Below are 12544 nucleotides of genomic sequence, written 5' to 3' on the forward strand. Positions count from 1 at the left end.
TGAGACCAAAGTAGTCTAACGTGCTACTTTATATCAGAAATTCTGTTGGGAGAGTGTTTAAATTTTCACTTTTATAATCTATGGCTTCAGTTTGACTTCTTAGAAACAAAAGCGCCAGTGTAGATGATATAATTCAATTTAAAAAACAGGATATTCAATTTAAAAAATAAAGTAGTGCTCACTTCAGCAGCATATATACTAAAAAATAAAGTAAAATAGATTGATTAGTAAATAGCAGTTCCATTTTTAAGCTCTTGTTTGGTTATAATGAAATAATAGCTCCTAGTGACATATCTTATTCATATCTTTGTTCTGACTCTCACAAAAAAATCTTAAAATTTTAATCATAGATATTTTCTTGTTCAGCAGGGTCAGGTAATTTTTTTTTTTTTTTTTTTTTGGTATAGAAAATATTTTATACTTATACCAGCAGTACTTTCGTAAAATGAACACTGGCTGAAGAGACAGCCGTTGATTTTATCTATTATTATGTGATCAGTTCATTGAAGGAAAACAAAATCAGCCACTATTTTAGCTAAGACCTTTGAAAGAAGCTTCATTTTTTGTTTTCATTTATTTTTATTAGTTGGAGGCTTATTACTTTACAGTATTGTAGTGGTTTTTGCCATACACTGACATGTAAGGGAACCCTCTTACACTGTTGGTGGGAATGCAAACTAGTACAGCTACTATGGAGAACAGTGTGGAGATTCCTTAAAAAACTGGGAATAGAACTGCCATATGACCCAGCAATCCCACTTCTGGGCATACACACCGAGGAAACCAGATCTGAAAGAGACACGTGCACCCCAGTGTTCATCGCAGCACTGTTTATAATAGCCAGGACATGGAAGCAACCTAGATGCCCATCAGCAGATGAATGGATAAGGAAGCTGTGGTACATATACACAATGGAATATTACTCAGCCATTAAAAAGAATTCATTTGAATCAGTTCTAATGAAATGGATGAAACTGGAACCCATTATACAGCTTCATTTTTTGTAAGTTAAAAGCCTAAACATTTTTGGATTACTTTGTATTTAATTTTCCAATTTTGTATTTGGATGTACCGAATGTGTATATATTGTTGGACAACTTGTACTTCCCAGTGTGTAATGAGGAAGGAAAATGGTTGTGATGGTTTAATATCTTTCTGATTTTGACCCAGCTGCCTTATCACATAGAAGGTAGTAACTGGAGTCCAGCGGGCATCTATGTGGAAGTAAAGCCTATCCTGGAAGTCAGAGAGTGGCACCAGTCTGATCATAGTTTCATGTTTTCCAAGAGTGTGGAGGCTATTTAAAACTATTTTAAATGTTTTCTTAAAAAAAAAAAAATCTGAAATGGATTTTACAGCTCTTCCAAGGTGAGTTTCTTGTTTCAAGTTATGTAGCCATGACATGAATAGTCAAAACCTTGGTTACCCAGTTGCCATAACATGTCATAAAAGTATGGGTGTCCAGAAACCGTATAGGACATCTAATTTCCTGTAAGATTTTTCTACTCCAGTGAATTGAGCTAGACTACTTATCTTTCTTTTTCTTCTTTAGCTTAAGGACTAGTGTAAAAACAAACTGAATGAGCTCCTAAATCTCTTTCCATTTGGTCTACACTCACATGTGCATCAGAATTCTCAAATGAATGAATTTTCAAGAGTGTTTTGTCTTATCTCACACACAAATTAAGATTTTTTTTTTTCATCTGTGAAGTGATTTGGATAGCTATCCATTCAAAATCTTATGATCTCCTTCCTGTGTTTCAGTATCTTCAATTTCTAATTCATTGCTAAGACTCTTCAATAAAGTTGCTTTCAGTTTTATTGTTGAATCCAGTTTTTTTTTTTTTTTAAGTCATTCTCTTACTTAATCTAAAGTTGAGCTTGACTTTTAATAATTCTGTTTGAGCCAGAAGTAGTTTCCGAATCTTCTATTTACAACAAAATCATTCCTTGCTGAGGAAAGCAATGAGCATGCCTGCATGTTCAGTTGTGTCTGACCCTCTGTGACCCCATCCATGGACTGTAGCCCACCAGGCTCCTCTGTCCATGAGATTTTCCAGGCAAGAATACTGGAGTGGGTTGCCATTTCCTCTTTCAGGGGATCTTTCTGACCCAGGGACCCAAATCCATGTCTCTTGCATCTCCTGCAGCAGAAGGCGGATTCCTTGCCACTGAGCCACCTGGGAAGATCCTGAGAAACATAATATTCTGGACTACATAAGGATTCAAAATCTTGCTTATTTTTAAAACTACCTTTTCCCTTGGTTGCTGTGACATGCCTTGACTCTACTATCCTCCATACACACCCCTGCCTGAATTTTCTCCTGTCTTCTACTGGCTTGGTCTTCTTTTTCAATGTCTTTTAATGTCTCTGTTGGTAGGTCTGGGTTCCATTCTGCTTTTTTCTTACAATATATTAAAAAATCTTTATGAGTATTCTGACTGCCTATAAGTTTTCAGTGAGTGCACGTATGCATACTGGTGGGTTCCCAAGACTTTCTGATCTGCTGGCCCTGCTGGAAACAATGCTTTTACTCCTCTGACCCTCAGATCTTCTTTCTGTGTTCTGTCTCTTAGCACATACCACCATCTTTCCTCATTTCTCAGACATTTTCCTTGAGGGCAAACACAGAAACAAGATCGACTTTGTTAAGAAAAAAAAAAAATGAGGACTTTCCTCTTAAGTGGTGTAGACATGGTTTGAAGGTGGTAGGGAAGGCACATTTCGTATTGAGGAAAGGAAAGCATGACATATTGAATGTAGAGTGGGTAAAAATTAATGAATAAAAGAAGTAGGCTTCTGGGAAAATATTGACTATTTTTTTCAACAGAAGAATAGAAAGATCAATGGAATAGCATAGGAAAAGCAATTCACCCAATTAAAGAAACTAGAATATCATAAAGTTGGTATTTCAAATTAATGGAAAGAAATGAATTATTCAGAAAAAAGTGTTGAAACAACTGGCCAACCATTTGGAAATAGAATAAAATTGGTTCATTCCTTGTGACATAAACCAAAATAAACTCCCAGATTGGTCATAGATTTATGTTCAAATATTGAAACTGTTTATTACACTTGTCAAATTGGCCCAGAAAATAGAAAGCTGGATTTTATTTATTTATTTACTACAAATTTAGGTACATTTTAGGAACAGCTATGAGGCCACTTAAGATTGGGGGCAAGAGGAGAAGGGGATGACAGAGGATGAGATGGCTGGATGACATCACCGACTCGATGGGCATGAGTTTGAGTAAACTCCAGGAGTTGGTGATGGACAGGGAGGCCTGGCGTGCTGCGACTCATGGGGTCCCAAAGAGTCGGACACAACTGAGCAGCTGAACTGAACTGAACTGAACTGAAGATATAAATTCAGACTTCTGGTTTGCATTCAAATTTATTAAAATAATCTTTCCTAATATTATTTAGCCCCATTATACTAAGCGATCAGTGAGGAAGCCAATGGATAAAGCTGGAACAAATATTTCTGTTTTCCTATTCCTGATCTCATGCTATGAGATATTGGCTATGAAGCCAATATGAGATACTAGCTATGAAGACATTGGCTGTAATTTTGTACTCCTGAAAATTTCCCTGTTTTTTTAGAACAAAATTGATGATTACTAAGAGAATCATTGAGCTAGTATACAATTCTTTGGGGAATAACTGGAGGGCTTAATGGGATGTCTTCTAAAAGCTTTTATGAAAGTGAAAGTGAAGTTGCTCAGTTGTGTCTGACTCTTTGTGACCCCAGTAACTGTGGCCTACCAGGCTCCTCTGTCCATGGGGTTTTCCAGGCAAGAGTACTGGAGTGGGTTGCCATTTCCTTCTCCAGGGGATCTTCTTGACCCAGGGCTTGAACCCAGGTCTCCCACATTGTATTCAGAGGCTTTACTGCCTAAGCCACCAGGGAAGTCCTAAAAGCTTTTACATCTCAGGACAAAATGAAAAAAATATATATATTTTTATAATCAACCTGAATCCTCAAGGGCACCTGGATTCAGATGTTTCTGAATGTCCTAGTTATAATACATTCTTGTCTCTATTGTGGCATGTAATCTTTGGGAGCATAAGCATTATTTATTGTGGTGCAAAAATACATAATGACACAGAATAGTGAGATTAATTACCTGAAACATTCAAGCAGAAGCCTGATTGTGCCATGATTGTTTTTAATCTGTTCAGTTCATTCATGCTACAAATGAGTATTGAATAACTGACTACTACAGTCTTTTTTTCTTAAGGGCTAGGGGTTGTCATTTATTTGCTAGGTGGTGCCTGACTCTTTTGTGACCCCATGGACTGTAGACCACCAGGCTCCTCTATCCATGGTATTTCCCAGGCAACAATACTGGAGCAGGTTGCCATTCCCTTCTCCAGCAGATCTTCCTGACCCAGGGATTGAACCTATGTCTCCTGCGTTGGCAGCAGATTCTTTACCACTGAGCCATCAGGGGAGGCCAAGGGCTGGGCATACAAGTCATAAAACTTTCCCTCCAAGAGCTTCAATTAAAAGTCAAGATTATGTAGCATAGCAAGTACTCGGATAGGGATGAAAGATGTTGCAGGAGCATTGACCCAGGATTGGTCAATTAAAGAAGGCTTCCTTGAGGAGGTGATACCAAAGTTCTGTCATGAATGATGACTACAGTTGTCAGCCAAAACATAAAGCTAGGTGAAGTGGGCAGGAAAGACATCATCAGGCAGAAGGAAGATATGTTTGCAGGGTGAGTATAGAGTATTTAGAGGAACTCAGAGGGATTCAGTAGGTTGGACTAGAATATGCCATGCTGAAGAGAAAATGGCAACCCACTCCAGTATTCTAGCCGGGAGAACCCCATGGACAGAGGAATCTGGTGGGCTACAGTTCACAGGGTCTCAAAAGGTCAGACACAATTCTGTGACTGAGCAGACATGGATGCAATGCTGAGAGGTGACCAGAGAGGAGATTAAGGCGCCTGGATTATGAATAAAGTTAAACTTATCACTGTGGCCTAAGGGCACCATGAAACGCTGCTATATAGCCCTCTCCTGTCAGAGAGTGTGCAGTGTGTGCCGCCTAGGTTGTCTGTCGCAGATGGCAGGCTTTAGGGCACCTGGTTGGTCCTTATTCTTCTAAGAGATGATCTGAACTAATTGCAAATATCCCACACTTTGGCAAGCCTCAGTGACACCCATACCTTCGATCTCTCTGACTTTCAGTTAGATCTCTCTTACTTTCAGTAAGATTATCATCCCATCACCAACTGCACATCCTTCATCTGGCCCAGTGTCTCCTATTTGCTTTTCTCCTTCACCTATTCACTCTGCCCCTTGAGCCTCCTAGCTTCTAAACTCTCATAAATCACTGTGTTGCATGAACTAAATTTCATTTTACATGGTGTTTGTTTCTTCTTCCTCATATCAGAAGTCTCATGAAAGATATATATATATATATATCTCCTTGCTGCCAATCAGCACGTTTAAATCATTTGTAATCTTTCCTCTTTCAATGCCTGGCATCGTCAGCACTAAGACCACCTTGGGTGTACCACTGTGCTCACTAATATTTTCCCTAATTCTGCAATCACCCATAATTTTGACTCTGCTCATCCTGTTTCCTAGCCTTCTAGATTCTTGAACTTCTCACCTTTATCCACCTCAGTCACCCACTGGCATGATTACAACTGTTCCCTTGTTATCATCAATCATTGCACTATCTTCAGTATCTTAATTATAACGAGTTTGTACTCAGACCACCACCTACCAACCCCTTTTATGTAGGAGCAGAATTTCCACCTCACCAATCCTCCCAGTGCATTTTCCGAAAGGACCTCACGACCTATCATCACTTTCCTGTTTCACTGTCCTCATCATGAACACTTCCTTGCAAACGCCCTCAACTCTCTCGTCCCTCAGAAAAACTCAACTGATCTCTTGGTCAGAATGTTTCTCATTACAAGTGTCAGGAACACAACTTTACTCATTTGAATATAAAAGGCATCCTGTTTCTCACAATTTGGAAATCCAAAAATCCAGAACAGCTGGATCCAGAGGTTCTAGAATGATGAACTTCTGTCTATCTCTACTCTGTCTTCCTCCATAAGATTGTTATTCCCAAGCAGTGACTATGACTCCCTGATAACACTAGAACTAAACAGTCCTAAAATCCATGGCCTTAGGGAAAGGAAATCTCTTCAATCACTAATGTGACCCTGATGCTTCTTGCATTATATGCCATCTTTACATCAATCACTATGGACAGAGATTCACTGCTGTTAAGAATTCAGTGAAGTTCCTTGGTGTCTCAGACGGTAAAGAATCCACCTGTAATGAAGGAGATGAAGGTTTCATCCCTGGGTGGAGAAGATCCTCTGCAGAAGGGAATAGCAACCGACTCCAGTGTTCTTGCCTGGAAAATACCATAAACAGAGGAGTCTGGTTGGGCTACAATCCATGGAGTCACAAAGAGTCGGACATGGCTTCTCCAGGGGATCTTCTTGACCCAGGGATTGGACCTAGGGCTCCTGTATTGTAGGCAGATCTTTAGTGTCTGAGCCACCAGGGAAACCCAAACCTTAGTTTACTCAGTGCTAAGTTGAAGATAATTATGAAATGTGTATACCAGTAATCTTTCTTGTAGAATTTTTGAGAGGATTAACTAGGATAATTGATGTATACACTTAGTATGATTTCTGTGCACATTGAATATCCAATAATCCTTTAAATCTCATAATCTATTATGAGATGGGACAATATCCCTTCAATTAACTTTTATTTTAAGGTTTACATTTTTCCTATTCTTTCACTTCTATACTAACACAAATTTAAGAAACATTGTGTAATTTATTTTGGCATTTTAATTGAGGTTCATTAAACCTATGGGTAAATTGGATGAAAACTTTGAATTCCCCCCAAAGTTCATGTGTTTCTTACTTTTATATCTCTAAGTAAAATTAGAAGAGCCTTTATATTATTTAATATCTATTTATTGACATAAAATAATATTTGTTATCTTTGAAAATGGGATCAGTTTTTCAAATCTTATTTTTAGCTGATTATTGCTGATAGAAAGTTGTTGAATTTTAAGAGTACATTTTGCCATTTGTCACCTTCCTTTTTTTTAAGTTCTAAGCAGCTTTGTGCTTATTGACTGGATGACGAGGTAGACTGTTTTGTGCACAGATTTTACAGTATAAATGTTTTATTTCATTTTCTTTGATTAATTTGAAAAAAAAAACTACAAAAGCATTTTGATAGACTATACCTTAGTGCAGGAATTGTTTCTAATTCAAACTATGCTTCTAACTTCAAGAATATGGCAAGAATGTAAAACTTTACTTTCTTTTTACTTTGCCACCTATGGAAAAGAATATATAATCGTATTATTTAAATTATCAAAATTCAAAGTTCAAATTATTAAATTCTATATTTATTGAAATTATTAATTATCCATCTACATAATAAATGATTATTATATAACTTAAATTATCAAAATATTGTATTATTTAAATTGTTAAACTTCAAAATTAAATTAAATAATTTAAATAATTATCTGAATTCTTAAAATTCCCAGTTCAAAATTGGGAAAGGAGTACATCAAGGCTGCATATTGTCACTCTACTTATTTAACTTATGTGCAGAGTACATCATGTGAAATGCCAGGCTGGTTGAAGCACAAGCTGGAGTCAAGATCACTGGGAGAAATATCAATAAACTCAGAATCACAGATGACACCACCATTATGGCAGAAAGTGAAGAGGAAATAAAGAGCTTCTGGATGAAAGTGAAAGAGGAGAGTGAAAAAGCTGGCTTAAAACTCATCATCAAAAAAATGAAGATCATGGCATTTAGTCCCATCACTTCATGGCAAATAGATGGGGAAACAATGGAGACACTGACAAGCTTTATTTTCTCAGGCTCCAAAATCACTGAGGGTGGCACCTGCAGCCATGAAATTAAAAGATGCTTGTTCCTTGGAAGAAAAGCTATGACAAACCTAGACAGCATATTAAAAAGCAGAGATATTACTTTGCGACAAAGGTCCGTCTAGTCAAAGCTATGGTTTTTCCAGTATGGATGTGCGAGTTGGACCATAGAGAACGCCAAACACTGAAGAACTGATGCTTTTGAGCTGCAGAGTTGGAGAAGACTCTTGCAAGTCCCTTGGACTGCAAAGAGATCAAACTAATCAATCCTAAAGGAAATCAATCCTGAACATTCACTAGAGGACTGATGCTGAAGCTAAAGTTCCAATACTTTGGCCCTCTAATGCGAAGAGCTGATTCATTAGAAAAGATCCTGATGCTGGGAAAGATTGGAGGTAGGAAGAGAAGAGGATGACAGAGGATGAGATGGTTGGATGACATCACTGACTCAATGGACATGAGTTTGAACAAGCTCCGGGTGATGGTGAAGGACAGGGAAGCCTGGTGTGCTGCAGTCCATGGAGTCACAAAGAGTTGGCTGTGACTCAGAGACTGAACAACAAGTTTTTGATGTAATAAATTATTCTAATTAATACTCAAAATATAAACTACTTTTAAATTTCCAGAATAATGTATACATAGTTGGATATCTGGTTCATGCTCTGTGAAATTATTTTAATTTGATAATATTCTATTTAAAATTTAGCTTGTGTTCAAAACTAATATTAGTCTGTGAAATTTTTTTTTTGTTGTTCTTAATATTCAAGTAATCTTCTTTATGCACAATGGTTAAAGAGGTGTTCTGTAGTCTTCTGCAATCTGGAATATTTACATAATATAGGAGTTACATCTTTATTGAAAGTTTGATAAGACACAGCAACTCTTAGTGTCAAAGAACATTTTTGGTGGCAATTGTTGGACAAAATTTTTAATTACCTTCTGCATGTTTTAGCCATTTCAGTTTTTTCCATCTGATTAAGTTTTTATATTTATCTAAGGGAAATTGTTAAATTTATGAACATATTAATTTTATTCTTCCAGAATTTTAAATAGAATTTCTCTCATTTTGAAAAATGTTAATTTCTCTTTTAACACATTTTATTTATGTTTTTAAAACTATTAAAAGTGTTATATTTTGTTATTCATTTTTACTTTATCAATTCTGTTTTCTTTTTTCCTAATATATTAATTTATACACTTTTTAAAAAAATTTGTACTGTTTTGTTTCCTTTCTATAATTTATTCAATGATTAGTTCAGTTATTTTTTTCTGTTAAAAGTATTTTAAGTCTTTTGTAAGTCTTATCACATTAGAAATTTGACTGCATCCTTTAATTTTTATATATTTTAAATTTTGGCTTTTCCCCCCTAATATAAGAGATATATAGATCACATTTTACAATATGAACATATATTTTATTAACCATGTAAAAACCTATATTAATTTTCAGGTAAAATCAAATACTAATTTATAGTGACAAGAACTGTGAAAGGGCCTAACATAATAATATACTCTTACCTGTATATCTGCATACGTATATGCAGATTTTGGTAAGTCTGTGTGTTGTTTCTCTGTTGGTTTATTTTTACCCTCTCTAATTCATTATTTAATTTAAATCTTGGGGAGAGGTGGGAATACAGCAACTAGATGGTGTGAAATAGAAATTACTCCAAGTGTGTAGAATCAAGCAACTATTCTAACTCCCCTCCCCTCTCGTGTGTGTGTGTGTGTGTGTGTGTGTATGTGAGAGAGAGAGAGTGAACCAGATTGAAATAAATCAATCCATATTGAGATTTTTTTCATACAGGTTAGGTTTTCAAAAACTGAAAAGGGAATCCAAGAATAACTTTATCTGCTGCTACTCAGGTATATTTTATGTCTAAAACATACACTAAAGCGTTGCTAATAGAGCCTTAGGAAAAAGTACTAACATATAACTTCCAGTCACACTGAACTATATTTGAAAGTTTTTTGAAACTGAACTCTGGAATAAGCTAACATTATGACAATTAATTCAGGAATTATTTTAGCATTTGATTAATGGTATATGCTTGATGTATAATTTTCTGAATTCAAATTATATATTAAATTTTAACTTCATTAAATCAGTTTAGTGAACCTAGACAGCATATTAAAAAACAGAGACACTACTTTGTCAAAGAAAGGTCCGTCTACTCAAGGCTCTGGTTTTTCCAGTAGTCATGTATAAATGTGAGAGTTGGACTATAAAGAAAGCTGAGTGCTGAAGAATTGATGCTTTTGAACTGTGGTGTTGGAGAAGATTCTTGAGAGTCCCTTGGACTGCAAGGAGATCAAACCATCCCATCCTAAAGGAGATCAGTCCTGGGTGTTCATTGGAAGGACTGATGTTGAAGCTGAAACTGCAATACTTTGACCACCTCATGCAAATTTGACTCATTTGAAAAGACCCTGATGCTGGGAGGGATTGGGGGCAGGAGGAGAAGGGGACGACAGAGGATGAGATGGTTGGATGGCATCACCGATTCAATGCACATGAATTTAGGTAAACTCTGGGAGTTGACGATGGACAGGGAGTCCTGGTGTGCTGTGGTTCATGGGGTCACAAAGAGTTAGACACAACTGAGTGACTGAACTGAACTGAACTGACTGAGTGAACTAATATTAAGCTTTCAATCTTTTCTCCTAACATTGCTTAGTTTTCTGTTCTGTTTTACATTTTAAAAAATTCTATTTAATTTAGAATCTTCCTTTTAATGATGATCCCCTTTAATTGGGAAGTAATATAAAAACACTACAGTAATTTAGCCAATTTTCTATGTATGAGTCTTACTATCTTGATTTAAAAATATATTAACTCCTTCTTTTCTTCATTCATTCCATAAACTCTTTTTTTAAATTTTATATTGGAATATTTTTGACTAAAAATACTGAGTTAATTTCAAGTGTATAGCAAAATGATTCAGTTATACACATATCCATTCTTTTTCAAATTCTTTTCCCATTTAGATTGTTACATAATATTGAGCAAAGTTCTTTATTCTATACAGTATGTCCTTGCTGGTTATAACATGGGGTAGTGTATACATGTCAATCCCAAAGTCCCTAACTACCCCTCTGGCCCCTTCTCCTCTGTGAACCTTTATTGAATACACTTACATGCTATGTACTTCACTCAACATTGGACATATCCGTGGTGAGCAAAAGTGGAGCCCCTGCTTTTAGGAGTCTTACCGTCCAGTATGGGAAATATAAATTGCTAAATGTGAAAGTGAAATTGATGTACATACAGTGTGCAGTGCATGGTGATACATAATAGGTAAGCACACAGTAAATAGGTGGGAGGCCAGGGGCGACTGCAAAAAGAAGGGATCTTTTGCTGAGATGGAAAGTTGAGTGGGGACTCACTAGGCAAAGTGAAGAGAAGATCCTTTTAGGCAGAGGGAGAAGCATATGCAGAGATACTGCAAGTGGGGAAACATGGTCCATAGAAAGACCTCAGGGAAGGTCTGAGTGGCCTGGATATTGAAAGCCAGTAGAAGGGGCATACAAAGAGGCCTGAGAAGGAGAAGCTGTCTGCTTTCTGCAGGCCTTAGGTTACATGAGAATATGTGTTCTCTACTCACTATGCAATGTGAGACCAAAGAAGTGCTTTAAAGGGACAACATGATGTGATTTAAATTTATGACTTCATTTAACAACTATTTATCAAGTGCCTGCTGTTTTTTAGATGTTTCTCTGCACACAGGAAATGCATCAGGGACTAAAACAGACAAAAAAATGAAAAAAAAAAAAAAAAGAAAGAAAACAAAACCCCAAAACCAAAAAGCACAGTGCTCTTACTGCTGATAATATGATGCAATGTTTAGTAGGTCAGAGAAATTCTCATAAAGGAAGTTACATGTAGGCAAGAATCTGAAGAAAATGAGGAGACCCAGGGAGGGATTGAATGATACAGAAACCTGGTGAGTAAATGTTGGCCAGGTGAAACCATTCCAGCTGTCCTCAGTCTGGATTCTACAGATGGCATTGACTGGTTCTCACATATGTGTGTGTGTGTATGTATACACGCATGTTTGTGTGTATGTGTATGTGCATGCACACATGTAATGTGCAGTAACTTAAGCAATGGACATGAAGAAAATAGGCTATAGAGATAATATAGGGTGAGGAGTGAAACAAGTTAACACCAGATTTTATTAATGGATGGAGAAAGGTGAAGTGGCTCTGAAGATAGGATAAAAAGCCACAAGTATGTTGTGTGTATTCAAGGGGAAAAGAATGTAGTGGTTTCATCATTAAATGGTGCTGACAGGTAAGGATAAGAACATCACCATATTTTTGGTTTAGTGACTTGAGGGTCACTAAATCCTGTTTTGATAGAGTAAGAGAAGCCAGTCCCTTTAGAATGGAATGAATGAGAAGTGGAAAGTTTGAGAATAGTTGTATTTTTTTTTAATATTCAAAGATGTGGAAAGGAGAGAATAAAATAGTAACTGAAGGAGATTATTGAATTGAGGAAGTCTTTGTTTACTTGATTTTAATTGGAATGACCATTATATTTAGAAGTTGATGAGATCCATTCAAGATGGAGATTTTTAATATACAATTGAAAGAAGGGAAAATTAATAACAGTTTAATGGGTAATTCAAACTTGGCA

This window comes from Muntiacus reevesi, chromosome 16 (genome assembly GCF_963930625.1).
Source record: "Muntiacus reevesi chromosome 16, mMunRee1.1, whole genome shotgun sequence".
NCBI lineage: Eukaryota > Metazoa > Chordata > Mammalia > Artiodactyla > Cervidae > Muntiacus > Muntiacus reevesi.